Source organism: Crinia signifera, chromosome 5 (assembly GCF_055691185.1).
Source record: "Crinia signifera chromosome 5, ASM5569118v1, whole genome shotgun sequence".
Classification (NCBI taxonomy): Eukaryota; Metazoa; Chordata; class Amphibia; order Anura; family Myobatrachidae; genus Crinia; species Crinia signifera.
The window spans coordinates 201,617,066-201,640,174 of record NC_139221.1 but is presented as its reverse complement, the minus strand read 5'-3'; the positions used below and the strand labels follow the sequence as shown (position 1 = coordinate 201,640,174).

Below are 23,109 nucleotides of genomic sequence, written 5' to 3'. Positions count from 1 at the left end.
TCAAATAGTTTTGTTTTTGGGTGGGATCTATTATCAGCATCTCTAATTCCGTTGGTATGGTGGCATACTGTGTGGTGCTTTGGCGTACGGCACCTACGACTTGGCATTATACAGTTTTGTGCCTTACTGATGATGTTGGTCCCAGATCCTGTTGCGTTTCCATTGATCTGCTAATGTGTAACACCCAGCAATACAAACTATTTTCAGTGTCCCTAAAAACCGTTAATATGGCATCATGCAGCGCCGTAAGGTGCAGCATTGTGCTGTATTGTCCTGGCGGTTTCAGTCCTATGTCCAGCTAGGTTTTGCTTAAAATCCAAAGGGTTGTATGATTATTTTGATCATGGAACCAAAAGTATGACATCATGCATATTATGGTATTATGCTTTAAGCTGCCTCCTTGGCGGTTTCAGTCCTATGTCCAGCTCGGTTTTTCTTAATATCCAATGGGTTGTATGACTATTTTGATCATGTAACCAAAAGTATGACATCATGCATATTATGGTGTTATGCTTTAAGCTGCCTCCTTGGCGGTTTCAGTCCTATGTCCAGCTAGGTTTTGCTTAAAATCCAAATGGTTGTATGATTATTTTGATCATGGAACCAAAAGTATGACAGCATGCATTATGGTGTTATGCTTTAAGCTGCCTCCTTGGTGGTTTCAGTCCTATGTCCAGCTCGGTTTTTCTTAATATCCAATGGGTTGTATGACTATTTTGATCATGTAACCAAAAGTATGACATCATGCATATTATGGTGTTATGCTTTAAGCTGCCTCCTTGGCGGTTTCAGTCCTATGTCCAGCTAGGTTTTGCTTAAAATCCAAATGGTTGTATGATTATTTTGATCATGGAACCAAAAGTATGACAGCATGCATTATGGTGTTATGCTTTAAGCTGCCTCCTTGGTGGTTTCAGTCCTATGTCCAGCTCGGTTTTTCTTAATATCCAAAGGGTTGTATGACTATTTTGATAATGGAACCAAAAGTATGACATCATGCATTATGGTGTTATGCTTTAAGCTGCCTCCTTGGTGGTTTCAGTCCTATGTCCAGCTCAGTTTTTCTTAATATCCAATGGGTTGTATGATTATTTTGATCATAAAACCAAAAGTATTGCATTATGGTGTAATACTGTAAGCTGCGCCTCTTGCAGTTTGGGTCCTGTTATCAGCTTTTATTTAATATTCCAATAGTTTTGTTTTTGGGTGTGATCTATTATCAGCATCTCTAATTCCATTGGTATGGTGGCAAACTGTTTGATGCTTTGGCGTACGGCACCTACGACTTGGCATTATACAGTTTTGTGCCTTACTGATGATGTTGGTCCCAGATCCTGTTGCGTTTCCATTGAGCTCCTAATGGATAACACCCAGCAATACAAACTATTTTCAGTGTCCCTAAAAATCATTAATATGGCATCATGCAGCGCCGTAACGTGCAGCATTGTGCTGTATTGTCCTGGCGGTTTCAGTCCTATGTCCAGCTAGGTTTTGCTTAAAATCCAAAGGGTTGTATGATTATTTTGATCATGGAACCAAAAGTATGACATCATGCATTATGGTGTTAGGCTTTAAGCTGCCTCCTTGGTGGTTTCAGTCCTATGTGCAGCTCGGTTTTTCCTAATATCCAAAGGGTTGTATGATTATTTTGATCATGGAACCAAAAGTATGACAACATGCATTATGGTGTTATGCTTTAAGCTGCCTCCTTGGTGGTTTCAGTCCTATGTCCAGCTCGGCTTTTCTTAATATCCAAAGGGTTGTATGACTATTTTGATCATGGAACCAAAAGTATGACATCATGCATTATGGTGTTATGCTTTAAGCTGCCTCCTTGGCGGTTTCAGTCCTATGTCCAGCTCGATTTTTCTTAATATCCAATGGGTTGTATGATCATTTTGATCATAAAACCAAAAGTATTGCATTATGGTGTAATACTGTAAGCTGCGCCTCTGGCAGTTTGGGTCCTGTTATCAGCTTTTATATAATATTCAAATAGTTTTGTTTTTTGGGTGTGATCTATTATCAGCATCTCTAATTCCGTTGGTATGGTGGCATACTGTGTGATGCTTTGGCGTACGGCACCTACGACTTGGCATTATACAGTTTTGTGCCTTACTGATGATGTTGGTCCCAGATCCTGTTGCGTTTCCATTGATCTGCTAATGGGTAACACCCAGCAATACAAACTATTTTCAGTGTCCCAAAAAACAGTTAAAATGGCATCATGAAGCGCCGTAAGGTGCATCATTGTGCTGTATTGTCCTGTCGGTTTCAGTCCTATGCTCAGCTAGGTTTTTCTTAATATCAGAAGTTTTGTATGATTATTTTGATCATGGAACCAAAAGTATGACATCATGCATATTATGGTGTTATGCTTTAAGCTTCCTCCTTGGCGGTTTCAGTCCTACGTCCAGCTCGGTTTTTCTTAATATCCAATGGGTTGTATGATTATTTTGATCATGTAACCAAAAGTATGACATCATGCATTATGGTGTTATGCTTTAAGCTGCCTCCTTGGTTTCAGTCCTATGTCCAGCTCGGTTTTTCTTAATATCCAAAGGGTTGTATGACTATTTTGATCATGTAACCAAAAGTATGACATCATGCATTTTATGGTGTTATGCTTTAAGCTGCCTCCTTGGCGGTTTCAGTCCTATGTCCAGCTAGGTTTTGCTTAAAATCCAAAGGGTTGTATGATTATTTTGATCATGGAACCAAAAGTATTGCATTATGGTGTAATACTGTAAGCTGCGCCTCTGGCAGTTTGGGTCCTGGTATCAGCTTTTATTTAATATTCAAATAGTTTTGTTTTTGGGTGGGATCTATTATCAGCATCTCTAATTCCGTTGGTATGGTGGCATACTGTGTGATGCTTTGGCGTACGGCACCTACGACTTGGCATTATACAGTTTTGTGCCTTACTGATGATGTTGGTCCCAGATCCTGTTGCGTTTCCATTGATCTGCTAATGGGTAACACCCAGCAATACAAACTATTTTCAGTGTCCCTAAAAACCGTTAATATGGCATCATGCAGCGCCGTAAGGTGCAGCATTGTGCTGTATTGTCCTGGCGGTTTCAGTCCTATGTCCAGCTAGGTTTTGCTTAAAATCCAAAGGGTTGTATGATTATTTTGATCATGGAACCAAAAGTATGACAACATGCATTATGGTATTATGCTTTAAGCTGCCTCCTTGGCGGTTTCAGTCCTATGTCCAGCTCGGTTTTTCTTAATATCCAAAGGGTTGTATGACTATTTTGATCATGGAACCAAAAGTATGACGACATGCATATTATGGTGTTATGCTTTAAGCTGCCTCCTTGGCGGTTTCAGTCCTATGTCCAGCTAGGTTTTGCTTAAAATCCAAATGGTTGTATGATTATTTTGATCATGTAACCAAAAGTATGACATCATGCATTATGGTGTTATGCTTTAAGCTGCCTCCTTGGTGGTTTCAGTCCTATGTCCAGCTCGGTTTTTCTTAATATCCAAAGGGTTGTATGATTATTTTGATCATGGAACCAAAATCATGACATCATGCATTATGGTGTTATGCTTTAAGCTGCCTCCTTGGTGGTTTCAGTCCTATGTCCAGCTCGGTTTTTCTTAATATCCAAAGGGTTGTATGACTATTTTGATCATGTAACCAAAAGTATGACATCATGCATATTATGGTGTTATGCTTTAATCTGCCTCCTTGGCGGTTTCAGTCCTATGTCCAGCTCGGTTTTTCTTAATATCCAAAGGGTTGTATGATTATTTTGATCATAAAACCAAAAGAATTGCATTATGGTGTAATACTGTAAGCTGCACCTCTGGCAGTTTGGGTCCTGTTATCAGCTTTTATTTAATATTCCAATAGTTTTGTTTTTGGGTGTGATCTATTATCAGCATCTCTAATTCCGTTGCTATGGTGGCATACTGTGTGATGCTTTGGCGTACGGCACCTACGACTTGGCATTATACAGTTTTGTGCCTTACTGATGATGTTGGTCCCAGATCCTGTTGCGTTTCCATTGATCTGCTAATGGGTAACACCCAGCAATACAAACTATTTTCAGTGTCCCTAAAAACCGTTAATATGGCATCATGCAGCTCCGTAAGGTGCAGCATTGTGCTGTATTGTCCTGGCGGTTTCAGTCCTATGCCCAGCTAGGTTTTTCTTAATATCAGAAGGGTTGTATGATTATTTTGATCATGGAACCAAAAGTATGACAGCATGCATTATGGTGTTATGCTTTAAGCTGCCTCCTTGGTGGTTTCAGTCCTATGTCCAGCTCGGTTTTTCTTAATATCCAAAGGGTTGTATGACTATTTTGATAATGGAACCAAAAGTATGACATCATGCATTATGGTGTTATGCTTTAAGCTGCCTCCTTGGTGGTTTCAGTCCTATGTCCAGCTCAGTTTTTCTTAATATCCAATGGGTTGTATGATTATTTTGATCATAAAACCAAAAGTATTGCATTATGGTGTAATACTGTAAGCTGCGCCTCTTGCAGTTTGGGTCCTGTTATCAGCTTTTATTTAATATTCCAATAGTTTTGTTTTTGGGTGTGATCTATTATCAGCATCTCTAATTCCATTGGTATGGTGGCAAACTGTTTGATGCTTTGGCGTACGGCACCTACGACTTGGCATTATACAGTTTTGTGCCTTACTGATGATGTTGGTCCCAGATCCTGTTGCGTTTCCATTGAGCTCCTAATGGATAACACCCAGCAATACAAACTATTTTCAGTGTCCCTAAAAATCATTAATATGGCATCATGCAGCGCCGTAACGTGCAGCATTGTGCTGTATTGTCCTGGCGGTTTCAGTCCTATGTCCAGCTAGGTTTTGCTTAAAATCCAAAGGGTTGTATGATTATTTTGATCATGGAACCAAAAGTATGACATCATGCATTATGGTGTTAGGCTTTAAGCTGCCTCCTTGGTGGTTTCAGTCCTATGTCCAGCTCGGTTTTTCCTAATATCCAAAGGGTTGTATGATTATTTTGATCATGGAACCAAAAGTATGACAACATGCATTATGGTGTTATGCTTTAAGCTGCCTCCTTGGCGGTTTCAGTCCTATGTCCAGCTCGGCTTTTCTGAATATCCAAAGGCTTGTATGACTATTTTGATCATGGAACCAAAAGTATGACATCATGCATTATGGTGTTATGCTTTAAGCTGCCTCCTTGGTGGTTTCAGTCCTATGTCCAGCTCGGCTTTTCTTAATATCCAAAGGGTTGTATGACTATTTTGATCATGTGAACCAAAAGTATGACATCATGCATTATGGTGTTATGCTTTAAGCTGCCTCCTTGGCGGTTTCAGTCCTATGTCCAGCTCGGTTTTTCTTAATATCCAAAGGGTTGTATGACTATTTTGATCATGGAACCAAAAGTATGACGACATGCATATTATGGTGTTATGCTTTAAGCTGCCTCCTTGGCGGTTTCAGTCCTATGTCCAGCTAGGTTTTGCTTAAAATCCAAAGGGTTGTATGATTATTTTGATCATGGAACCAAAAGTATTGCATTATGGTGTAATACTGTAAGCTGCGCCTCTGGCAGTTTGGGTCCTGTTATCAGCTTTTATTTAATATTCAAATAGTTTTGTTTTTGGGTGGGATCTATTATCAGCATCTCTAATTCCGTTGGTATGGTGGCATACTGTGTGGTGCTTTGGCGTACGGCACCTACGACTTGGCATTATACAGTTTTGTGCCTTACTGATGATGTTGGTCCCAGATCCTGTTGCGTTTCCATTGATCTGCTAATGGGTAACACCCAGCAATACAAACTATTTTCAGTGTCCCTAAAAACCGTTAATATGGCATCATGCAGCGCCGTAAGGTGCAGCATTGTGCTGTATTGTCCTGGCGGTTTCAGTCCTATGTCCAGCTAGGTTTTGCTTAAAATCCAAAGGGTTGTATGATTATTTTGATCATGGAACCAAAAGTATGACAACATGCATTATGGTATTATGCTTTAAGCTGCCTCCTTGGCGGTTTCAGTCCTATGTCCAGCACGGTTTTTCTTAATATCCAAAGGGTTGTATGACTATTTTGATCATGGAACCAAAAGTATGACGACATGCATATTATGGTGTTATGCTTTAAGCTGCCTCCTTGGCGGTTTCAGTCCTATGTCCAGCTAGGTTTTGCTTAAAATCCAAATGGTTGTATGATTATTTTGATCATGTAACCAAAAGTATGACATCATGCATTATGGTGTTATGCTTTAAGCTGCCTCCTTGGTGGTTTCAGTCCTATGTCCAGCTCGGTTTTTCTTAATATCCAAAGGGTTGTATGATTATTTTGATCATGGAACCAAAATCATGACATCATGCATTATGGTGTTATGCTTTAAGCTGCCTCCTTGGTGGTTTCAGTCCTATGTCCAGCTCGGTTTTTCTTAATATCCAAAGGGTTGTATGACTATTTTGATCATGTAACCAAAAGTATGACATCATGCATATTATGGTGTTATGCTTTAATCTGCCTCCTTGGCGGTTTCAGTCCTATGTCCAGCTCGGTTTTTCTTAATATCCAAAGGGTTGTATGATTATTTTGATCATAAAACCAAAAGAATTGCATTATGGTGTAATACTGTAAGCTGCACCTCTGGCAGTTTGGGTCCTGTTATCAGCTTTTATTTAATATTCCAATAGTTTTGTTTTTGGGTGTGATCTATTATCAGCATCTCTAATTCCGTTGCTATGGTGGCATACTGTGTGATGCTTTGGCGTACGGCACCTACGACTTGGCATTATACAGTTTTGTGCCTTACTGATGATGTTGGTCCCAGATCCTGTTGCGTTTCCATTGATCTGCTAATGGGTAACACCCAGCAATACAAACTATTTTCAGTGTCCCTAAAAACCGTTAATATGGCATCATGCAGCTCCGTAAGGTGCAGCATTGTGCTGTATTGTCCTGGCGGTTTCAGTCCTATGCCCAGCTAGGTTTTTCTTAATATCAGAAGGGTTGTATGATTATTTTGATCATGGAACCAAAAGTATGACAGCATGCATTATGGTGTTATGCTTTAAGCTGCCTCCTTGGTGGTTTCAGTCCTATGTCCAGCTCGGTTTTTCTTAATATCCAAAGGGTTGTATGACTATTTTGATAATGGAACCAAAAGTATGACATCATGCATTATGGTGTTATGCTTTAAGCTGCCTCCTTGGTGGTTTCAGTCCTATGTCCAGCTCAGTTTTTCTTAATATCCAATGGGTTGTATGATTATTTTGATCATAAAACCAAAAGTATTGCATTATGGTGTAATACTGTAAGCTGCGCCTCTTGCAGTTTGGGTCCTGTTATCAGCTTTTATTTAATATTCCAATAGTTTTGTTTTTGGGTGTGATCTATTATCAGCATCTCTAATTCCATTGGTATGGTGGCAAACTGTTTGATGCTTTGGCGTACGGCACCTACGACTTGGCATTATACAGTTTTGTGCCTTACTGATGATGTTGGTCCCAGATCCTGTTGCGTTTCCATTGAGCTCCTAATGGATAACACCCAGCAATACAAACTATTTTCAGTGTCCCTAAAAATCATTAATATGGCATCATGCAGCGCCGTAACGTGCAGCATTGTGCTGTATTGTCCTGGCGGTTTCAGTCCTATGTCCAGCTAGGTTTTGCTTAAAATCCAAAGGGTTGTATGATTATTTTGATCATGGAACCAAAAGTATGACATCATGCATTATGGTGTTAGGCTTTAAGCTGCCTCCTTGGTGGTTTCAGTCCTATCATGTCCAGCTCGGTTTTTCCTAATATCCAAAGGGTTGTATGATTATTTTGATCATGGAACCAAAAGTATGACAACATGCATTATGGTGTTATGCTTTAAGCTGCCTCCTTGGCGGTTTCAGTCCTATGTCCAGCTCGGCTTTTCTGAATATCCAAAGGGTTGTATGACTATTTTGATCATGGAACCAAAAGTATGACATCATGCATTATGGTGTTATGCTTTAAGCTGCCTCCTTGGTGGTTTCAGTCCTATGTCCAGCTCGGCTTTTCTTAATATCCAAAGGGTTGTATGACTATTTTGATCATGGAACCAAAAGTATGACATCATGCATTATGGTGTTATGCTTTAAGCTGCCTCCTTGGCGGTTTCAGTCCTATGTCCAGCTCGATTTTTCTTAATATCCAATGGGTTGTATGATTATTTTGATCATAAAACCAAAAGTATTGCATTATGGTGTAATACTGTAAGCTGCGCCTCTGGCAGTTTGGGTCCTGTTATCAGCTTTTATATAATATTCAAATAGTTTTGTTTTTTGGGTGTGATCTATTATCAGCATCTCTAATTCCGTTGGTATGGTGGCATACTGTGTGATGCTTTGGCGTACGGCACCTACGACTTGGCATTATACAGTTTTGTGCCTTACTGATGATGTTGGTCCCAGATCCTGTTGCGTTTCCATTGATCTGCTAATGGGTAACACCCAGCAATACAAACTATTTTCAGTGTCCCAAAAAACAGTTAAAATGGCATCATGAAGCGCCGTAAGGTGCATCATTGTGCTGTATTGTCCTGTCGGTTTCAGTCCTATGCTCAGCTAGGTTTTTCTTAATATCAGAAGTTTTGTATGATTATTTTGATCATGGAACCAAAAGTATGACATCATGCATATTATGGTGTTATGCTTTAAGCTTCCTCCTTGGCGGTTTCAGTCCTACGTCCAGCTCGGTTTTTCTTAATATCCAATGGGTTGTATGACTATTTTGATCATGTAACCAAAAGTATGACATCATGCATTATGGTGTTATGCTTTAAGCTGCCTCCTTGGTTTCAGTCCTATGTCCAGCTCGGTTTTTCTTAATATCCAAAGGGTTGTATGACTATTTTGATCATGTAACCAAAAGTATGACATCATGCATATTATGGTGTTATGCTTTAAGCTGCCTCCTTGGCGGTTTCAGTCCTATGTCCAGCTAGGTTTTGCTTAAAATCCAAAGGGTTGTATGATTATTTTGATCATGGAACCAAAAGTATTGCATTATGGTGTAATACTGTAAGCTGCGCCTCTGGCAGTTTGGGTCCTGTTATCAGCTTTTATTTAATATTCAAATAGTTTTGTTTTTGGGTGGGATCTATTATCAGCATCTCTAATTCCGTTGGTATGGTGGCATACTGTGTGGTGCTTTGGCGTACGGCACCTACGACTTGGCATTATACAGTTTTGTGCCTTACTGATGATGTTGGTCCCAGATCCTGTTGCGTTTCCATTGATCTGCTAATGGGTAACACCCAGCAATACAAACTATTTTCAGTGTCCCTAAAAACCGTTAATATGGCATCATGCAGCGCCGTAAGGTGCAGCATTGTGCTGTATTGTCCTGGCGGTTTCAGTCCTATGTCCAGCTAGGTTTTGCTTAAAATCCAAAGGGTTGTATGATTATTTTGATCATGGAACCAAAAGTATGACATCATGCATATTATGGTATTATGCTTTAAGCTGCCTCCTTGGCGGTTTCAGTCCTATGTCCAGCTCGGTTTTTCTTAATATCCAATGGGTTGTATGACTATTTTGATCATGTAACCAAAAGTATGACATCATGCATATTATGGTGTTATGCTTTAAGCTGCCTCCTTGGCGGTTTCAGTCCTATGTCCAGCTAGGTTTTGCTTAAAATCCAAATGGTTGTATGATTATTTTGATCATGTAACCAAAAGTATGACATCATGCATTATGGTGTTATGCTTTAAGCTGCCTCCTTGGTGGTTTCAGTCCTATGTCCAGCTCGGTTTTTCTTAATATCCAAAGGGTTGTATGACTATTTTGATCATGTAACCAAAAGTATGACATCATGCATATTATGGTGTTATGCTTTAATCTGCCTCCTTGGCGGTTTCAGTCCTATGTCCAGCTCGGTTTTTCTTAATATCCAAAGGGTTGTATGATTATTTTGATCATAAAACCAAAAGAATTGCATTATGGTGTAATACTGTAAGCTGCACCTCTGGCAGTTTGGGTCCTGTTATCAGCTTTTATTTAATATTCCAATAGTTTTGTTTTTGGGTGTGATCTATTATCAGCATCTCTAATTCCGTTGGTATGGTGGCATACTGTGTGATGCTTTGGCGTACGGCACCTACGACTTGGCATTATACAGTTTTGTGCCTTACTGATGATGTTGGTCCCAGATCCTGTTGCGTTTCCATTGATCTGCTAATGGGTAACACCCAGCAATACAAACTATTTTCAGTGTCCCTAAAAACAGTTAATATGGCATCATGAAGCGCGGTAAGGTGCAGCATTGTGCTGTATTGTCCTGGCGGTTTCAGTCCTATGCCCAGCTAGGTTTTTCTTAATATCAGAAGGGTTGTATGATTATTTTGATCATGGAACCAAAAGTATGACAGCATGCATTATGGTGTTATGCTTTAAGCTGCCTCCTTGGTGGTTTCAGTCCTATGTCCAGCTCGGTTTTTCTTAATATCCAAAGGGTTGTATGATTATTTTGATAATGGAACCAAAAGTATGACATCATGCATTATGGTGTTATGCTTTAAGCTGCCTCCTTGGTGGTTTCAGTCCTATGTCCAGCTCAGTTTTTCTTAATATCCAATGGGTTGTATGATTATTTTGATCATAAAACCAAAAGTATTGCATTATGGTGTAATACTGTAAGCTGCGCCTCTTGCAGTTTGGGTCCTGTTATCAGCTTTTATTTAATATTCCAATAGTTTTGTTTTTGGGTGTGATCTATTATCAGCATCTCTAATTCCATTGGTATGGTGGCAAACTGTTTGATGCTTTGGCGTACGGCACCTACGACTTGGCATTATACAGTTTTGTGCCTTACTGATGATGTTGGTCCCAGATCCTGTTGCGTTTCCATTGAGCTCCTAATGGATAACACCCAGCAATACAAACTATTTTCAGTGTCCCTAAAAATCATTAATATGGCATCATGCAGCGCCGTAACGTGCAGCATTGTGCTGTATTGTCCTGGCGGTTTCAGTCCTATGTCCAGCTAGGTTTTGCTTAAAATCCAAAGGGTTGTATGATTATTTTGATCATGGAACCAAAAGTATGACATCATGCATTATGGTGTTAGGCTTTAAGCTGCCTCCTTGGTGGTTTCAGTCCTATGTGCAGCTCGATTTTTCCTAATATCCAAAGGGTTGTATGATTATTTTGATCATGGAACCAAAAGTATGACAACATGCATTATGGTGTTATGCTTTAAGCTGCCTCCTTGGTGGTTTCAGTCCTATGTCCAGCTCGGCTTTTCTTAATATCCAAAGGGTTGTATGACTATTTTGATCATGGAACCAAAAGTATGACATCATGCATTATGGTGTTATGCTTTAAGCTGCCTCCTTGGCGGTTTCAGTCCTATGTCCAGCTCGATTTTTCTTAATATCCAATGGGTTGTATGATCATTTTGATCATAAAACCAAAAGTATTGCATTATGGTGTAATACTGTAAGCTGCGCCTCTGGCAGTTTGGGTCCTGTTATCAGCTTTTATATAATATTCAAATAGTTTTGTTTTTTGGGTGTGATCTATTATCAGCATCTCTAATTCCGTTGGTATGGTGGCATACTGTGTGATGCTTTGGCGTACGGCACCTACGACTTGGCATTATACAGTTTTGTGCCTTACTGATGATGTTGGTCCCAGATCCTGTTGCGTTTCCATTGATCTGCTAATGGGTAACACCCAGCAATACAAACTATTTTCAGTGTCCCAAAAAACAGTTAAAATGGCATCATGAAGCGCCGTAAGGTGCATCATTGTGCTGTATTGTCCTGTCGGTTTCAGTCCTATGCTCAGCTAGGTTTTTCTTAATATCAGAAGTTTTGTATGATTATTTTGATCATGGAACCAAAAGTATGACATCATGCATATTATGGTGTTATGCTTTAAGCTTCCTCCTTGGCGGTTTCAGTCCTACGTCCAGCTCGGTTTTTCTTAATATCCAATGGGTTGTATGATTATTTTGATCATGTAACCAAAAGTATGACATCATGCATTATGGTGTTATGCTTTAAGCTGCCTCCATTATGGTGTTATGCTTTAAGCTGCCTCCTTGGTTTCAGTCCTATGTCCAGCTCGGTTTTTCTTAATATCCAAAGGGTTGTATGACTATTTTGATCATGTAACCAAAAGTATGACATCATGCATATTATGGTGTTATGCTTTAAGCTGCCTCCTTGGCGGTTTCAGTCCTATGTCCAGCTAGGTTTTGCTTAAAATCCAAAGGGTTGTATGATTATTTTGATCATGGAACCAAAAGTATTGCATTATGGTGTAATACTGTAAGCTGCGCCTCTGGCAGTTTGGGTCCTGTTATCAGCTTTTATTTAATATTCAAATAGTTTTGTTTTTGGGTGGGATCTATTATCAGCATCTCTAATTCCGTTGGTATGGTGGCATACTGTGTGATGCTTTGGCGTACGGCACCTACGACTTGGCATTATACAGTTTTGTGCCTTACTGATGATGTTGGTCCCAGATCCTGTTGCGTTTCCATTGATCTGCTAATGGGTAACACCCAGCAATACAAACTATTTTCAGTGTCCCTAAAAACCGTTAATATGGCATCATGCAGCGCCGTAAGGTGCAGCATTGTGCTGTATTGTCCTGGCGGTTTCAGTCCTATGTCCAGCTAGGTTTTGCTTAAAATCCAAAGGGTTGTATGATTATTTTGATCATGGAACCAAAAGTATGACAACATGCATTATGGTATTATGCTTTAAGCTGCCTCCTTGGCGGTTTCAGTCCTATGTCCAGCTCGGTTTTTCTTAATATCCAAAGGGTTGTATGACTATTTTGATCATGGAACCAAAAGTATGACGACATGCATATTATGGTGTTATGCTTTAAGCTGCCTCCTTGGCGGTTTCAGTCCTATGTCCAGCTAGGTTTTGCTTAAAATCCAAATGGTTGTATGATTATTTTGATCATGTAACCAAAAGTATGACATCATGCATTATGGTGTTATGCTTTAAGCTGCCTCCTTGGTGGTTTCAGTCCTATGTCCAGCTCGGTTTTTCTTAATATCCAAAGGGTTGTATGATTATTTTGATCATGGAACCAAAATCATGACATCATGCATTATGGTGTTATGCTTTAAGCTGCCTCCTTGGTGGTTTCAGTCCTATGTCCAGCTCGGTTTTTCTTAATATCCAAAGGGTTGTATGACTCTTTTGATCATGTAACCAAAAGTATGACATCATGCATATTATGGTGTTATGCTTTAATCTGCCTCCTTGGCGGTTTCAGTCCTATGTCCAGCTCGGTTTTTCTTAATATCCAAAGGGTTGTATGATTATTTTGATCATAAAACCAAAAGAATTGCATTATGGTGTAATACTGTAAGCTGCACCTCTGGCAGTTTGGGTCCTGTTATCAGCTTTTATTTAATATTCCAATAGTTTTGTTTTTGGGTGTGATCTATTATCAGCATCTCTAATTCCGTTGCTATGGTGGCATACTGTGTGATGCTTTGGCGTACGGCACCTACGACTTGGCATTATACAGTTTTGTGCCTTACTGATGATGTTGGTCCCAGATCCTGTTGCGTTTCCATTGATCTGCTAATGGGTAACACCCAGCAATACAAGCTATTTTCAGTGTCCCTAAAAACAGTTAATATGGCATCATGAAGCGCGGTAAGGTGCAGCATTGTGCTGTATTGTCCTGGCGGTTTCAGTCCTATGCCCAGCTAGGTTTTTCTTAATATCAGAAGGGTTGTATGATTATTTTGATCATGGAACCAAAAGTATGACAGCATGCATTATGGTGTTATGCTTTAAGCTGCCTCCTTGGTGGTTTCAGTCCTATGTCCAGCTCGGTTTTTCTTAATATCCAAAGGGTTGTATGACTATTTTGATAATGGAACCAAAAGTATGACATCATGCATTATGGTGTTATGCTTTAAGCTGCCTCCTTGGTGGTTTCAGTCCTATGTCCAGCTCAGTTTTTCTTAATATCCAATGGGTTGTATGATTATTTTGATCATAAAACCAAAAGTATTGCATTATGGTGTAATACTGTAAGCTGCGCCTCTTGCAGTTTGGGTCCTGTTATCAGCTTTTATTTAATATTCCAATAGTTTTGTTTTTGGGTGTGATCTATTATCAGCATCTCTAATTCCATTGGTATGGTGGCAAACTGTTTGATGCTTTGGCGTACGGCACCTACGACTTGGCATTATACAGTTTTGTGCCTTACTGATGATGTTGGTCCCAGATCCTGTTGCGTTTCCATTGAGCTCCTAATGGATAACACCCAGCAATACAAACTATTTTCAGTGTCCCTAAAAATCATTAATATGGCATCATGCAGCGCCGTAACGTGCAGCATTGTGCTGTATTGTCCTGGCGGTTTCAGTCCTATGTCCAGCTAGGTTTTGCTTAAAATCCAAAGGGTTGTATGATTATTTTGATCATGGAACCAAAAGTATGACATCATGCATTATGGTGTTAGGCTTTAAGCTGCCTCCTTGGTGGTTTCAGTCCTATGTCCAGCTCGGTTTTTCCTAATATCCAAAGGGTTGTATGATTATTTTGATCATGGAACCAAAAGTATGACAACATGCATTATGGTGTTATGCTTTAAGCTGCCTCCTTGGCGGTTTCAGTCCTATGTCCAGCTCGGCTTTTCTTAATATCCAAAGGGTTGTATGACTATTTTGATCATGGAACCAAAAGTATGACATCATGCATTATGGTGTTATGCTTTAAGCTGCCTCCTTGGTGGTTTCAGTCCTATGTCCAGCTCGGCTTTTCTTAATATCCAAAGGGTTGTATGACTATTTTGATCATGGAACCAAAAGTATGACATCATGCATTATGGTGTTATGCTTTAAGCTGCCTCCTTGGCGGTTTCAGTCCTATGTCCAGCTCGATTTTTCTTAATATCCAATGGGTTGTATGATCATTTTGATCATAAAACCAAAAGTATTGCATTATGGTGTAATACTGTAAGCTGCGCCTCTGGCAGTTTGGGTCCTGTTATCAGCTTTTATATAATATTCAAATAGTTTTGTTTTTTGGGTGTGATCTATTATCAGCATCTCTAATTCCGTTGGTATGGTGGCATACTGTGTGATGCTTTGGCGTACGGCACCTACGACTTGGCATTATACAGTTTTGTGCCTTACTGATGATGTTGGTCCCAGATCCTGTTGCGTTTCCATTGATCTGCTAATGGGTAACACCCAGCAATACAAACTATTTTCAGTGTCCCAAAAAACAGTTAAAATGGCATCATGAAGCGCCGTAAGGTGCATCATTGTGCTGTATTGTCCTGTCGGTTTCAGTCCTATGCTCAGCTAGGTTTTTCTTAATATCAGAAGTTTTGTATGATTATTTTGATCATGGAACCAAAAGTATGACATCATGCATATTATGGTGTTATGCTTTAAGCTTCCTCCTTGGCGGTTTCAGTCCTACGTCCAGCTCGGTTTTTCTTAATATCCAATGGGTTGTATGACTATTTTGATCATGTAACCAAAAGTATGACATCATGCATTATGGTGTTATGCTTTAAGCTGCCTCCTTGGCGGTTTCAGTCCTATGTCCAGCTAGGTTTTGCTTAAAATCCAAAGGGTTGTATGATTATTTTGATCATAAAACCAAAAGTATTGCATTATGGTGTAATACTGTAAGCTGCGCCTCTGGCAGTTTGGGTCCTGTTATCAGCTTTTATTTAATAATCAAATAGTTTTGTTTTTGGGTGTGATCTATTATCAGCATCTCTAATTCCGTTGGTATGGTGGCATACTGTGTGATGCTTTGGCGTACGGCACCTACGACTTGGCATTATACAGTTTTGTGCCTTACTGATGATGTTGGTCCCAGATCCTGTTGCGTTTCCATTGATCTGCTAATGGGTAACACCCAGCAATACAAACTATTTTCAGTGTCCCTAAAAACCGTTAATATGGCATCATGCAGCTCCGTAAGGTGCAGCATTGTGCTGTATTGTCCTGGCGGTTTCAGTCCTATGTCCAGCTAGGTTTTGCTTAAAATCCAAAGGGTTGTATGATTATTTTGATCATGGAACCAAAAGTATGACAACATGCATTATGGTGTTATGCTTTAAGCTGCCTCCTTGGCGGTTTCAGTCCTATGTCCAGCTCGGTTTTTCTTAATATCCAAAGGGTTGTATGACTATTTTGATCATGTAACCAAAAGTATGACATCATGCATATTATGGTGTTATGCTTTAAGCTGCCTCCTTGGCGGTTTCAGTCCTATGTCCAGCTAGGTTTTGCTTAAAATCCAAATGGTTGTATGATTATTTTGATCATAAAACCAAAAGTATTGCATTATGGTGTAATACTGTAAGCTGCGCCTCTGGCAGTTTGGGTCCTGTTATCAGCTTTTATTTAATATTCAAATAGTTTTGTTTTTTGGGTGTGATCTATTATCAGCATCTCTAATTCTGTTGGTATGGTGGCATACTGTGTGATGCTTTGGCGTACGGCACCTACGACTTGGCATTATACAGTTTTGTGCCTTACTGATGATGTTGGTCCCAGATCCTGTTGCGTTTCCATTGATCTGCTAATGGGTAACACCCAGCAATACAAACTATTTTCAGTGTCCCTAAAAACAGTTAATATGGCATCATGCAGCGCCGTAAGGTGCAGCATTGTGTTGTATTGTCCTGGCAGTTTCAGTCCTATGCCCAGCTAGGTTTTGCTTAAAATCCAAAGGGTTGTATGATTATTTTGATCATGGAACCAAAAGTATGACATCATGCATTATGGTGTTATGCTTTAAGCTGCCTCCTTGGCGGTTTTAGTCCTATGTCCAGCTTGGTTTTTCTTAATATCCAAAGGGTTTTATGACTATTTTGATCATGTAACCAAAAGTATGACATCATGCATATTATGGTGTTATGCTTTAAGCTGCCTCCTTGGCGGTTTCAGTCCTATGTCCAGCTCGGTTTTTCTTAATAACCAAAGGGTTGTATGATTATTTTGATCATAAAACCAAAAGTATTGCATTATGGTGTAATACTGTTAGCTGCGCCTCTGGCAGTTTGAGTCCTGTTATCAGCTTTTATTTAATATTCAAATAGTTTTGTTTCTGGGTGCGATCTATTATCAGCATCTCTAATTCCGTTGGTATGGTGGCATACTGTGTGATGCTTTGGCGTACGGCACCTACGACTTGGCATTATACAGTTTTGTGCCTTACTGATGATGTTGGTCCCAGATCCTGTTGCGTTTCCATTGATCTCCTAATGGATAACACCCAGCAATACAAACTATTTTCAGTGTCCCTAAAAACCGTTAATATGGCATCATGCAGCGCCGTAACGTGCAGCATTGTGCTGTATTGTCCTGGCGGTTTCAGTCCTATGTCCAGCTAGGTTTTGCTTAAAATCCAAAGGGATGTATGATTATTTTGATCATGGAACCAAAAGTATGATATCATGCATTATGGTGTTAGGCTTTAAGCTGCCTCCTTGGTGGTTTCAGTCCTATGTCCAGCTCGGTTATTCTTAATATCCAAAGGGTTGTATGACTATTTTGATCATGGAACCAAAAGTATGATATCATGCATTATGGTGTTATGCTTTAAGCTGCCTCCTTGGCGGTTTCAGTCCTATGTCCAGCTCGGTTTTTCTTAATATCCAAAGGGTTGTATGATTATTTTGATCATGGAACCAAAAGTATGACGACATGCATTATGGTATGTTTTAAGCTGCCTCCTTGGTGGTTTCAGTCCTATGTCCAGCTCGGTTTTGCTTAATATCAGAAGGGTTGTATATATTATACTGAGATTTTCTGTACTAGTAAACACTCTAAACCATATAACTCTTCTCTCTTCTCACTACAGCTGCTACTATATCGAATATTTTACGTTTTTGGGTACCTGAAAGAAAATGTCTTTACCCACTGGCAAAGTTGCAAGAGGATGGCAATGTCTACCAACAATGAAGATATTATAGATGACTTTGTAGTGGATATTAAACGGGCATCGGGGTACATTGCTGCAGACTAATGCGTTTCTGAAGCTGATGGAAGAGATGTTTCTGGACTTCAGTACACAGGTAAATATCCTTTCTGCATTTTGCGTATCTAGATTCCCCTTTTTCTCCGTAAATGATCCTTTTTTATTTGCTGTCACTTAAAACACAGATAGTTTAAAATTCTGGGTTAAACCAGATTTCCGCCTCCCCACAACCATCAGAGCATTATGTTGTCGTATGGTGCCGTGCGACATTGCATTATGCTCTATGGTGCCTTCGTATTTTCCTCCTCATTTTCATCTATCCTTTATTTAAAACCCTAATATTTTGAAATTCTGGGTTAAACCAGATTTCTGCCTCCCCACAACCATCAGTAGAGCATCATGTTTTGCTGGATGATCTTATTCCTAACATTCCACCTCATTTTTATCTATCCTTTATTTAAAACCCTAATATTTTGAAATTCTGGGTTAAACCAGATTTCCGCCTCCGTACAACCATCAGTAGAGCATTATGTTGTGTCGTATGGTGCCGTGCGACATTGCATTATGCTGTATGGTTCCATTCCTAATGTTCCACCTTATTTTCATCTATCCTTTATATACCTAATATTTTGAAATTCTGGGTTAAACCAGATTTCCGCCTCCCCACAACCATCAGTAGAGCATTATGTTTTGTCGTATGGTGCCGTGCGACATTGCATTATGCTCTATGGTTGCATTCTTAATGTTCCACCTCATTTTCATCTATCCATTATTTAAAACCCTAATATTTTGAAATTCTGGGTTAAACCAGATTTCCGCCTCCCAACATCCCATCAGTAGAGCATTATGTTTTGCTGTATGATTTTATTCCTAACGTTCCACCTCATTTCCATCTATCCTTTATTTAAAACCCTAATATTTTAAAATTCTGGGTTAAACCAGATTTCCGCCTCCCCACAACCATCAGTAGAGCATTATGTTTTGCTGTATGATCTTATTCCTAACGTTCCACCTCATTTCCATCTATCCTTTATTTAAAACCCTAATATTTTGAAATTCTGGGTTAAACCAGATTTCCACCTCCCCACAACCATCAGAGCATTATGTTGTGTCGTATGGTTCCGTGCGGCATTGCATTATGCTCTATGGTTCCATTCCTAATGTTCCACCTTATTTCCATCTATCCTTTATTTAAACCCCTAATATTTTGAAATTCTGGGTTAAACCAGATTTCCGCCTCCCTACAACCATCAGTAGAGCATTATGTTGTGTCGTATGGTGCCGTGCGACATTGCATTATGCTGTATGGTTCCATTCCTAATGTTCCACCTCATTTTCATGTATCCTTTATATACCTAATATTTTGAAATTCTGGGTTAAACCAGGTTTCCGCCTCCCCACAACCATCAGTAGAGCATTATGTTTTGCTGTATAATCTTATTCCTAATGTTCCACCTCATTTTCATCTATCCTATATATAAAACCCTAATTTGAAATTCTGGGTTAAACCAGATTTCCGCCTCCCCACAACCATCAGTAGAGCATTATGTTTTACTGTATGATCTTATTCCTAACGTTCCACCTCCTTTTCGTCTATCCTTTATTTAAAACCCTAATATTTCGAAATGCTGGGTTAAACCAGATTTCCGCCTCCCCACAACCATCAGAGCATTATGTTGTGTCATATGGTGCCATGCGACATTGCATTATGCTCTATGGTTGCATTCCTAATGTTCCACCTAATTTCCATCTATCCTTTATTTAAAACCCGAATATTTTGAAATTCTGGGTTAAACCAGATTTCCGCTTCCCCCACAACCATCAGTAGAGCATTATGTTTTGCTGTATGATCTTATTCCTAACGTTCCACCTCATTTTCATCTATCCTTTATTTAAAACCCTAATATTTTGAAATTCTGGGTTAAACCAGGTTTCCGCCTCCCCACAACCATCAGTAGAGCATTATGTTGTGTCGTATGGTGACGTACAACATTGCATTATGCTGTATGGTTCCATTCCTAACTTTCCACCTCATTTTCATCTATCCTTTATTTAAAACCCTAATATTTTGAAATTCTGGGTTGAACCAGATTTCCGCCTCCGTACAAACATCAGTAGAGCATTATGTTGTGTCGTATGGTGCTGTGCGACATTGCTTTATGCTGTATGGTTCCATTCCTAATGTTCCACCTTATTTTCATCTATCCTTTAAATACCTAATATTTTGAAATTCTGGGTTAAACCAGGTTTCCACCTCCCCACAACCATCAGTAGAGCATTATGTTTTGTCGTATGGTGCCGTGCGACATTGCATTATGCTCTATGGTTGCATTCTTAATGTTCCACCTCATTTTCATCTATCCTTTATTTAAAACCCTAATATTTTGAAATTCTGGGTTAAACCAGGTATCCGCCTCCCCACAACCATCAGTAGAGCATTATGTTTTGCTGTATAATCTTATTCCTAATGTTCCACCTCATTTTCATCTATCCTATATATAAAACCCTAATTTTAAATTCTGGGTTAAACCAGATTTCCGCCTCCCCACAACCATCAGTAGAGCATTATGTTTTGCTGTCTGATCTTATTCCTAACGTTCCACCTCATTTTCATCTATCCTTTATTTAAAACCCTAATATTTCGAAATGCTGGGTTAAACCAGATTTCCGCCTCCCCACAACCATCAGAGCATCATGTTGTGTCATATGGTGCCATGCGACATTGCATTATGCTCTATGGTTGCATTCCTAATGTTCCACCTCATTTTCATCTATCCTTTATTTAAAACCCTAATATTTTGAAATTCTGGGTTAAACCAGGTATCCGCCTCCCCACAACCATCAGTAGAGCATTATGTTTTGCTGTATAATCTTATTCCTAATGTTCCACCTCATTTTCATCTATCCTATATATAAAACCCTAATTTTAAATTCTGGGTTAAACCAGATTTCCGCCTCCCCACAACCATCAGTAGAGCATTATGTTTTACTGTATGATCTTATTCCTAACTTTCAACCTCATTTTCATCTATCCTTTATTTAAAACACTAATATTTTTAAATTCTGTGTTAAACCAGATTTCCGCCTCCCCACAACATTCAGTACAGCATTATTTTTTGCTGTATGATCTTATTCCTAACGTTCCACCTCATTTTCATCTATCCTTTATTTAAAACCCTAATATTTTGAAATTCTGGGTTAAACCAGGTTTCCGCCTCCCCACAACCATCAGTAGAGCATTATGTTTTGCTGTATAATCTTATTCCTAATGTTCCACCTCATTTTCATCTATCCTTTATTTAAATCCCTAATATTTTGAAATTCTGGGTTAAACCAGATTTCCGCCTCCCCACACCCATCAGTAGAGCATTATGTTTTGCTGTATAATCTTATGTTCCACCTCATTTTCATCTATCCTATATATAAAACCCTAATTTGAAATTCTGGGTTAAACCAGATTTCCGCCTCCCCACAACCATCAGTAGAGCATTATGTTTTGCTGTATGATCTTATTCCTAACGTTCCACCTCATTTTCATCTATCCTTTATTTAAAACCCTAATATTTCGAAATGCTGGGTTAAACCAGATTTCCGCCTCCCCACAACCATCAGAGCATTATGTTGTGTCATATGGTGCCATGCGACATTGCATTATGCTCTATGGTTGCATTCCTAATGTTCCACCTAATTTCCATCTATCCTTTATTTAAATCCCTAATATTTTGAAATTCTGGGTTAAACCAGATTTCTGCCTCCCAACAACCATCAGTAGAGCATTATGTTTTGCTGTATGATTTTATTCCTAACTTTCCACCTCATTTTCATCTATCCTTTATTTAAAACCTGAATATTTTGAAATTCTGGGTTAAACCAGATTTCAGCCTCCCAACAACCATCAGTTAGAGCATTATGTTTTGCTGTATGATTTTATTCCTAACTTTCCACCTCATTTTCATCTATCCTTTATTTAAAACCTTAATATTTTGAAATTCTGGGTTAAACCAGGTTTCCGCCTCCCCACAACCACCAGTAGAGCATTATGTTTTGCTGTATAATCTTAGTCCTAATGTTCCACCTCATTTTCATCTATCCTTTGATTTAAATCCCTAATATTTTGAAATTCTGGGTTAAACCAGATTTCCGCCTCCCCACACCCATCAGTAGAGCATTATGTTTTGCTGTGTAATCTTATTCCTTATGTTCCACTTCATTTTCATCTATCCTATATATAAAACCCTAATTTGAAATTCTGGGTTAAACCAGATTTCCGCCTCCCCACAACCATCAGTAGAGCATTATGTTTTGCTGTATGATCTTAATCCTGATTTTTCACCTCATTTTCATCTATCCTTTATTTAAATCCCTAATATTTAGAAATTCTGGGTTAAACCAGATTTCCGCCTCCCTACAACCATCAGTAGAGCATTATGTTGTGTCGTATGGTGCCGTGCGACATTGCATTATGCTGTATGGTTCCATTCCTAATGTTCCACCTTATTTTCATCTATCCTTTATATACCTAATATTTTGAAATTCTGGGTTAAACCATGTTTCCGCCTCCCCACACCCATCAGTAGAGCATCATGTTTAGCTGTATAAACTTATTCCTTATGTTTTACCTCATTTTCATCTATCCTATATATAAAACCCTAATTTGAAATTCTGGGTTAAACCAGATTTCCGCCTCCCCACAACCATCAGTAGAGCATTATGTTTTACTGTATGATCTTATTCCTAACTTTCAACCTCATTTTCATCTATCCTTTATTTAAAACCCTAATATTTTTAAATTCTGTGTTAAACCAGATTTCCGCCTCCCCACAACATTCAGTACAGCATTATTTTTTGCTGTATGATCTTATTCCTAACGTTCCACCTCATTTTCATCTATCCTTTATTTAAAACCCTAATATTTTGAAATTCTGGGTTAAACCAGGTTTCCGCCTCCCCACAACCATCAGTAGAGCATTATGTTTTGCTGTATAATCTTATTCCTAATGTTCCACCTCATTTTCATCTATCCTTTATTTAAATCCCTAATATTTTGAAATTCTGGGTTAAACCAGATTTCCGCCTCCCCACACCCATCAGTAGAGCATTATGTTTTGCTGTATAATCTTATGTTCCACCTCATTTTCATCTATCCTATATATAAAACCCTAATTTGAAATT

At 39.1% G+C, this 23,109-nt stretch overlaps 1 long non-coding RNA gene across 5 annotated transcripts in view; it reads left to right on the top strand.

The window, feature by feature from the left end:
* Positions 1 to 23,109, top strand: part of LOC146080783 (uncharacterized) — a 64,295-nt gene that overhangs the window by 16,729 nt on the left and 24,457 nt on the right. For all 5 annotated transcript variants that reach the window (XR_014474976.1, XR_014474978.1, XR_014474977.1 and 2 more), the window contains exon 4: positions 17,821 to 18,034. This is a non-coding gene — a long non-coding RNA (uncharacterized LOC146080783). The remainder of the gene's footprint in view (positions 1 to 17,820; positions 18,035 to 23,109) is intronic.